This window comes from Orycteropus afer, unplaced genomic scaffold (genome assembly GCF_000298275.1).
Source record: "Orycteropus afer afer isolate SDZICR_OR568_19922 unplaced genomic scaffold, OryAfe1.0 scaffold00043, whole genome shotgun sequence".
NCBI lineage: Eukaryota > Metazoa > Chordata > Mammalia > Tubulidentata > Orycteropodidae > Orycteropus > Orycteropus afer.
In genome coordinates, this window is record NW_006921630.1 from 3,563,633 (window position 1) to 3,572,791 (window position 9,159).

At 37.2% G+C, this 9,159-nt stretch overlaps 1 protein-coding gene across 1 annotated transcript in view; it reads left to right on the forward strand.

Annotated features, from left to right (window-relative positions):
* Positions 1-9,159, forward strand: part of RASAL2 (RAS protein activator like 2) — a 559,503-nt gene that overhangs the window by 220,309 nt on the left and 330,035 nt on the right. The window lies entirely within an intron of this gene.

Consider the following 9,159-nt stretch of genomic DNA (forward strand, 5'->3'; position numbering starts at 1 on the left):
CCTATTTTGGTCATGTTGTCAGAAGGGACCATTCCCTGGAGAAGGATGTCATACTTGGTAGGGTGGAGGGTCGACAAAAGAGGGGGAGGCCTTCAAGGAGATGGATTGATACGGTGGCTGCGATGATGGACTCAAGTATAGCAGGGATTGTGGGGCGGGATCGGGCAGTGTTTCGTTCTGCTGTGCATGGGGTCGCTATGAGTCGGAAATGACTCGACGGTACTTAACAACAACAACAACACCAGATACTCAGGTTTATGCAGAAATGAATAGAGCCCATTCTCCGTGTTTTAGGAGTTTATAATATAGCTGCTGTTGTGTGTGCTGTTGAGCTGATTCTGACTCATAGTGACTGTATGATAGAGTAGAACTTCCTCATAGGGTTTCCCAGGCTGTAATCTTTGGTGACCCTTCATTTAGCAGCTGAGCACTAACCATTGTACCACCATGGCTCCTTTATAATGTAGTTATGAGAAAGGTAAGTAAACAGATGAAGGCCTCTGACCAGATGGCATTAGAAATAGGTTTGGATTAGTAAGAATTTGCCAAGATGTTTTCAACATTCATCCATATTATAGCATGTATCAATACTTCATTCCTTTTTATGATCTACTAATATTCTATTGCATGGACATACAGTACCATATTGCATTTATACATTCATCAGGTGAGGATATTTGGGTTATTTTCACTTTTTGGCTATTATGAGTCATGCTGCTATATGAGTAAATATCCATGCACAGATTTTTTCATGGGCATATGTTTTCATTTCTCTTGGGTATTTACCTTTATATTTTGCAAAGGATGTATTTTGCTCTCAAAATAATGATTTGGTATTTTGAGACTTTTAATCATATTTAATTTTCACTTGTTATCTAAATATATAACAGTCATCTTATTTTATTCTTGCTTTAGGTTTTAATCAAATAGTACAGTAGTTAACAATTTCCTAAACCTGTGATGAAAATATAAACATAAATATATAGTTATTTACGTGTGATCTAGAATTTCCCACTGGTCACTTGATTATAATGAACATGATGATTTGTCCATATTTCCAGGTTCTGTATTTTTATCTGCCTGAGGCAGTTTTTAGTCAGTTTCTCACAGTCTAGACCAGTATGTCTTTGTAAGAAGGCAAAGAAAAGAATAAGATGAATAAGGACTATGAATCTGTGCTTATGAAACCATATCCATATGAATACACTGGTGCTTAGTGAGTGACTAAGCTTTAGTCAATAGACCACAAGCATTTTTCCTGTCATTCTTTTATGGGATTATGATTGAGGCATCTTTAAGGTTTCTTTCTCTCCTCCCAGCCCGCCATAATTTCTGGATTTGATGATGATTATCTATTTACTTGCCTTTACAAAATAGAAATCCTATATTCTATTTATGTTTTTACATATTGTCACCAAAATGTCAAAATAGGTTTCAATTTAAGGAGTCTCAATTAAATTATAATTTAGTTTAGTATATAACTATAACCTTCAGCAAAATAGAGTATTTTGTAATGCTATGTGGTGGAATGTTGTTCTGGAGAAAAGTGGTATCTGGTGGTTAGAACATATGAGTTGCTGTCAGCATTTGTGGGTTTTATTCCCAGATCCATGTGTTTTTGAGAGAGGCAGGTCCATGCCTGGCATATGTTTTTTGCTGTGCTTAACATACTATTGTTTTTTTATTGGGTACCATTAAGTGATTCTGACTCAGAGTAAACTCCATGTGACAGAGTAGAACTGGTCTGTAGAGTTTTCTTGGCTATAATCTTTACGGAAACATATCTCTGTCCTTTCTCCCTCAGAGCCATTGGGTGGAATCAAACTGCAAACCTTATAAATTGTAAACTAATGACGATTTTAAAATATTGGCAGAATATATGATAAATTACTCACAATATATTTGAAATGGTTATAGCTGCCATAGGTGGTGAGTTTATTTTTTAAACTTTATTTGGGAAAAATGTGATTAATTTTCCAAGTAGTATGATGTTATTTTAAACAACATATAATGAATATTTTTTTATTGAAAGTGCTTAGACATTATTCTTTATTCAAGGGACTACTGAAAACTCTACCTAATGGAACTCATCCATTATACCTGAATCTCAGAGGAAGGAACATGCTTTTAGATGGCATGACGATTCTCATGTGGAAATTAGTCACTGATATTTTAGTATTTGAGTTTTATTTATTTCCATTCTCTTGATGACATCCTAAAGCAGGGATTCTTTAAAAAAAAAAAAAAAAAGCCCTCTTGTAATGTTACTGGTTCTTGAGCTAGAGTGACATGTTATCTATATCTATATCTATATCTATATATAGTTTTCTAGCCCTTTGACATATTTTATTTGATAATAAGTGCATGGTGAATATAAGTTATTTTTATATAAAATACTATATTTTTGAGAGTCCCTCTCTTATTTCAAGGTAGAACAGTGCCTAAGGCATTTGACTGCTAACCAGAAGGTTGGCGGTTCAAACCCACCAACCACTCCATGGAGGGAAGACTGGGCAGTCTACTTCCCTAAAGATTTACTGCCTTGGAAATTCAACTGGGGTTTCTATGAGTAGGACACAACTCGATGTCAGTGGGTTTGTTTTTGTTTTTCTTTTTTTAGGTTAGGAAATGGAGAGACAGGAAACCCTGAGAATCAGACCTGAATCTACCAGTGATCTGGTTTCTTTATTTTTCTATTTTTACATTAATTTAACTAGAGTAAGTTAAGCTCTGATAATGAGTAAAGTTCAATAACTTGTACTTAACACCTGCCCTTCCTGTCCCAGAGATGAATGTCTAAGGACTGCACTAGGAATAGTGAGCAAAGAAAGGCAGGTCATCTACCAATTTATCATTGCAGTAACATGGGCAAAGTTACTTATTCTTCATTTAGCTGCCTGTTAAATGCAGATAATAATAGTATAGGTGAATTTATGTGTCCCTCACCTCTACACCAACACAGGCATATGCAGTGAGGCACACGCAGAGTCCACAACAGCTGGACTGCTTAGTCTGGAAAGTTCTTTCCATGTCAAGATTTTATGATCTCTTGCCATGGTGGTGTTTACCTTTACCCTTCTCCTCAGTTCATGTAATCACTCTTCGGAGGCACTGTCAGAGCATTAAGATGGAGAATGGCTTTATTTCACCCAGAGGTTTGTCTCTTGATTTATAGTGTTTTTGAATGTATTTCTTCTTATAGTTTTTTTCATGGTAGCTCTAGGTACAAGCAGTCCCAAGTGATGAACATTCAACTTAAGGACTTTTTTAATGTTCCGAGGTGATGAACTTTCGACTTAAGGACTTTTTTTAATGTGTGGAAATTTGCCCTCCCTTTGAAATGATTGAACCAATCCCTGCTCTCAACAAATTCATCATCACAATCACCTTCATTTGGTGCACATGCAGCTTTTCAATAGTCGAAGAGCCTTCAAGACATTTCTCACACTAAAAAATCCACCAACTGTCATTGAGTCAATTCTGATTCATAGTGAACCCCATAGAATAGAACTGGGTTCCAATAGTAGGGTTTCCAAGGCTTTATATCTTTACAGAAGCAGACTGCCTTAGCTTTCTCCCCTTGCGTGGCTGGTGGGTTTGAACCACTGACTTTTTGGTTACCTGAATGCTTTAAGTACTGTGCCACCAGAGCTGTAATTATTCTCTATGATGAAACTGGAAATCATCTTCATAGTGGAATCAGCTGTGAGCAATGAATAGCTATCTTAGGGATGTAGTCTGCTTCCACGATATAAGGAGAAGCTTTTAGAAAGGTCTCTGAGGTTTTTTGGCATGCTTGGATCCTCATTTAGCTGAGTCTTCATTTAGCAGACTTTTATGTTTCCTGCTGATCTTGGGACTGTCTCTGTAATTAGCTAGAGGCCTGCTGTGTTTCTTAATAATCTTGGGACTGTGATATTTTACTTGCTGACCTTGGGTTTGTCAGCCTTAGCAGTCAGCAGCTGCCAGAGTTAAGAGGTGTCTCCAGCTTCAGTGAGCCGGGAGATTGGGGCAGAGCTGAAGCCCAAGGTTAAGGGGCCTTCACCCAGTCCCTAGAGCTGGCACTTTGACTTGGATTTCTAGCCTCTTAAACTTGGAAGAGTTTTCTTTGTTTGTTAAGGCCATACATTTGTGGTATTTTCTGTTATAGCAGCACTGGAGAACCAAAACAACTGGTATCAGTATTTTACCATCCTGAGTAAAGAATGTGGAAACCTTACCAATTTAGCCTGTCTACCTCCCTCACTTTAAAATATCATTGTCTTAAGTAACATATAGTGTTATAACAGTGGTTGATATTTAGTAAGTACTATGTTTGCTGCGGGAGCTCTGGTAGCATAGTGGCTAAGGCACTTGACTGCTAACCAGAAGGCTGGCGGTTCAAACCCACCAGCCACTCCTCGGAAGGAAGGTTGGGCATTCCTACTTCCGTAGTGATACTGCCTCGGAAACCCAAGGAGGGGTCGCTATGAGTCGGGGCCGACTCGATGGCAAACAACAACAACAACAACAATGTTTGCTGCTGTTACTCTGTTCCTGTTTTGTAAAATTCTAAGATTAAGAAAGGCAAGGGTTAAGTGAGGTGTATAGTAGCTTTAGGATAAAACTAAGCCTTAGGAGTCTGGACTTCTGTTTCTGTTTTGTTCCTGACTCCGACTCACTTGGACTTTTTGGGATACTGCTTAACCTTTCTGTGTCTAAATCTAGCCATCAAAAACTAGAAGAATCTTTCCATCTGCCCAATTCATGGAAGATGATTTTAGGAGAATACTTTGAGATATGTGGGAGAATGGTGCTATATAAACTTATAACTTTATTCATTTCTGCATTGACATTAACTTGCTCATTAAACATGTATACAGTTTTTTAATCAGCTTAACTAGTAATCCAAAGTTACTATATATGTATAATGTGGGGGTGTTGATGCTTCTGTTAGAACATTCCCTTTTGTGTTTTTATCATTTAAAAAAGTGCAGGTCCTTGTTGCTGCATTAGATTAGCAATATATTTTAAAATTGGAACATACAAATTATTGGTAATACCACATAATAATTCCTAACTTTTCTACTTAGTCTTGATTAAAATGTGCCTTTAGATCTTTTTAAAGAAAAGATGAAAGTGGACAACAACAAGGAATAGTTGATTAATTATAATGACAATAAAATGATTTAGAAAGTACTTTGAAAGACCACTTAGCCTCTCTTCCTGCCACAGTAGAACTGTATTTTAATTAAATAATTATTGAATTTGGGGCCAGCAGGGTGGCAGCAGTCAATTCAATAATTACTGATAAAATGACTACTGTGTGCGTGGCACATAAACAAATAAGGCAGCATGGTTCTTCAGATGTTTATAGTTTAGTAGGAAAAGTAAAAGCAGAACTATTGACTTTATTCATTCCTGTCATTAATGTGGGAGCTCTGGTGGCGTAGGCATTTGACTGCTAACCAGAAGGCTGGCAGTTCAAACCCACCAGCCACTCCTCTGAAGGAAGATTGGGCAATCTACTTCTGTAGTGATACTGCCTCAGAAACCCAAGGAGGGGTCACTATGAGTTGGATCCGACTGGACAACAGTGAGGTTTTTTTTTTTCCCGGTCACTAATGTTGTATCTATCCTTTTCAAAGTAAAGGGAGTACTTGAAATGAAATCTTATATAAGATTTTGACTATTTAAGTAGATTTAGCTAAATGTTTTCATAGAAGTTCTAGCAGTCAGTATTGGTAGACCAGAAAACGCACATGCATAAAGGTTTCGAATTTGCCAAATTCATCTCATTGGGGACCAGAATCAGTGTTAATTTATGATTTCTTTTCATAAAGGAAAATACATATTCGAGAGTGTAAATTTTTTACAGTAAACTGCGAGGAGTATTTTAGGGGGCATTTTGTGCTGCTGATTTCCCTTGAGACTATGGTTTTACCTGAATGATTTCCACTTCAAAAGTAATTCAGAGGAGATGGAAAAAATTCAAGATTTTTAAATGAACTTATGTGGAAAAATACATTCTAAGCATATGAATTGTAGCACTTTCAGTGTAAAATTGAAACAATTAAGATTTCAGGTACGGATTATGATGTTCAAATATTACACACACTGTGGAATCTCATGATTCACTTGTACTTGGAAGAAAGTATTAGGATAGGAAGAGAGAGAATTTGATCTCAGTGATATGGCAGTATGAACATTGTTATTTAAATAAAATGTGAACAGTTTAATGTTTACAATTCCATGAAGACTAGAAACTAAAAAAAATTTTATTTTGTTTTAAAGGGGAAAAAGCCTTCTTATGCTGATGGTATGAAGCTTTAGAACTGGTCATCAGTCCTCTGTCTCCTTGCTCAAATTGCAGATCTCTGAAATGCTACTGAAGAAAGAGGAATGAAATAGTTCATTAAGCATTAAGATTAAAATGCACGTTTTGGCCTGGTAAACTCAAGATGGAATCTTTAGACAAGAATTAGAAGGAATACATTTATAATAATCCTTTGGAAAGGAAAAAGATGTCAAGAAACATGAAATCACAATCTGCCATCCAGTTAGGTAGTCCAGAAACTGAGAGGTGATCTTTCACACCTTGCTTTCCCTCTCTGTCACTATATCCAGTTCATCATCATGTCTTGTCCTTTTTTGGCACTTAAATATTTCTCTAATATGTCCTTCCTTTATATCTACTTCCATCCTGCTGGTCCCAACCTGTTATCCTTATTGCCTACATTACCATAATACCTCTCCACTAAACAAAGTGTCCCTGTATTTCTGATTTTTTCCTTCTCCTTAGTTTGCATACAGCCTGATGATCTTGTAAAAAGGCATATTTGATCCCATAACTCTTCTGTTCAGTACTGTTCATTGGTTGTCCATTCTTTTTTAAAATTAGGCCCAAAATTTGTCACATGCTCTGGCCACTGCCTGCCTTTGCATCTTTGTTGTTAGTTGCCATTGAATTGATTCTGACTCATAGTGACTCTGGTGCAGAGTAGAACTGCTCCATAGGGTTTTCAAGGCTGTTACCTTTCACGAATTTCTGAGAAGACAGGTCTCCATCTCTACGCAGAGTCATTCTTCTGTTTTCTCTGTTTCCAACCATTGGCCTGCTTTTTAGTTCTTGTTGTTGTTGTTATGTGCCACTGAGTTGGACCTGACCCATAGGGACCCCTTTGGGTTTCCGAGGCAGTATCAGTACAGAAGTAGATTGTCCAACCTTCCTTCCGAGGAGTGGCTGGTGGGTTTGAACTGCCAGCCTTCTGGTTAGCAGTCAAGTGCCTTAGGCACTGTGCTACCAGTTCTTAGACTGTGGCATTCTCCCTTTCACCTCAGGGTACATGCTCTTGTCTCTGAGATGCTTTGCCATCCTTCCTTCCCCCTCTTTTCATTCTTCTATTTAATGTCTATTTAGCCTTCAGAAGTTTGTTCAAAAATCACTTTCTTAGAGAATGCCTCTAATCTCTAAAACTAAGTATCATAAGTATAGCATTTTTTGATTTATTTTGAAATGTGCTTTTGGTGAAGGTTTACGTAGCAGTTTAGGTTCCCATTCAACAATTTCTGCAGAGGTTGTTCAGTGACATTATTTACATTTTTCAAACTGCATGAACACTTTCATTATTTCTGTTTGTTGGTTCTGTTTCCATTAATCTAGTTTCTCTACTTCCTTACATTCTGTTTGCTTTAAAGTAATTGTTTACCATCTGGTCCATAGGTGATTTTTTAAAAAGAAGTATAGTACTTAAGGGTGATATTATTTTCTTGAGCCAATTTGTAATTTAGCTACAAGGTGACCACAGGGGTTAATTTCAGTTCAAAGTTTGAAGAGTACCTTGTGGCAGTAGTCTCTTGGAGTTCTCCAGTCTCAACCAGCTCAATGGGTCTGGTTTCCTTTTTTAAAAAAGTAATTTGAAGTTTTGTTCCACACTTTTCTCCCATTCTGTTGGGACCCATCTATTGTGGCCCTGAAAAGAATTGTCAGTAACGGTAGCTAGGCACTATCTAGTTCTTCTGCTAGGGTAGCTGAGGCCGTCATTTGTATAGACTATTCTATAGATTTATTTTCTCTGAGTCTTTAGTTTCCTTCTTTCTCTTTAGCTCTGTACCAGTAGAGTTCTTACATGGCATTGTACTTAGAGCATTTTACACATTTCATTTTAACAGTAATGACATAAATAGGATTTTAAAAAATTCATGTATGGATTAGACCAACTTTAAGCATGAGGAGCTCCACAGATTAAGTCTCCAGTGAAACTGGTGAAAATGATAATGACCATTTGAAGCCTTTGGAAATGGTCCTCAAGCTGTACAGAAAATGAAAAACCTACAAGAATTTTATAAGAAAAGTGAGTATCTGTGCTAACTGAACCAAGAATGTATCTTTCCTCCCTGCTTTGACTTCAGCAAGGCACTCACTTCACTACATACTAGTGTAACTAAGAACACAGGGCAGTGTCTGTCCCCAGCTTCCAGCTGGAAAGCTTTCATCAAGGAAGAACAAGTCTTCAGCATTTCTCAGCCTTGGAAAGTGTGGTTGATAGGTTGATAGATTGAGGTTCCTTTCTTCTTCCTAGTCCCCACTGATAGAACAGAGGCTCTACCTTGGGCATAACACCACTGAGAAAAAAAAATGAAACAAAACACTTAAACTCACTGCCATTGAGTCAATTCTGACTCCTAGTGACCCTATAAGACATAGTAGAACTGCCCCATAGGTTTGTTTTTTTTAAAACTGTGATTTGGGTAAAAATTTATAGAGCAAATTCATTTCCCTTACAACAGTTCATATACATTTTTTAAAAATACATTTATTGAAATATAATGTATGTACAGTGAAATAACACCAAAACTAAAGTGACATGGATCAATGCATTTTTGTTTGTTTGTTTTTCAGTGTTCCCTCCCCTCCGCTCCCACCCCTGGGAACTAACAAAAGAGTTTCCTTCCATATATAAACCTTTCCTTTCCTTTTTACAATAATGAACTAATAGTATATTTGTCCTTCTGTGATTGACTTATTTCACTCAGCATAATGCCCTCCAAGTTCATCTATGTTATGCGGTGTTTTGCAGATTCTACATTATTTTTTAGCATAGTGGCTAAAGCACTTGACTGCTAACTAGAAGGCTGGCGGTTCAAACCCACCAGCCACTCCTCGGAAGGAAGGTTGGG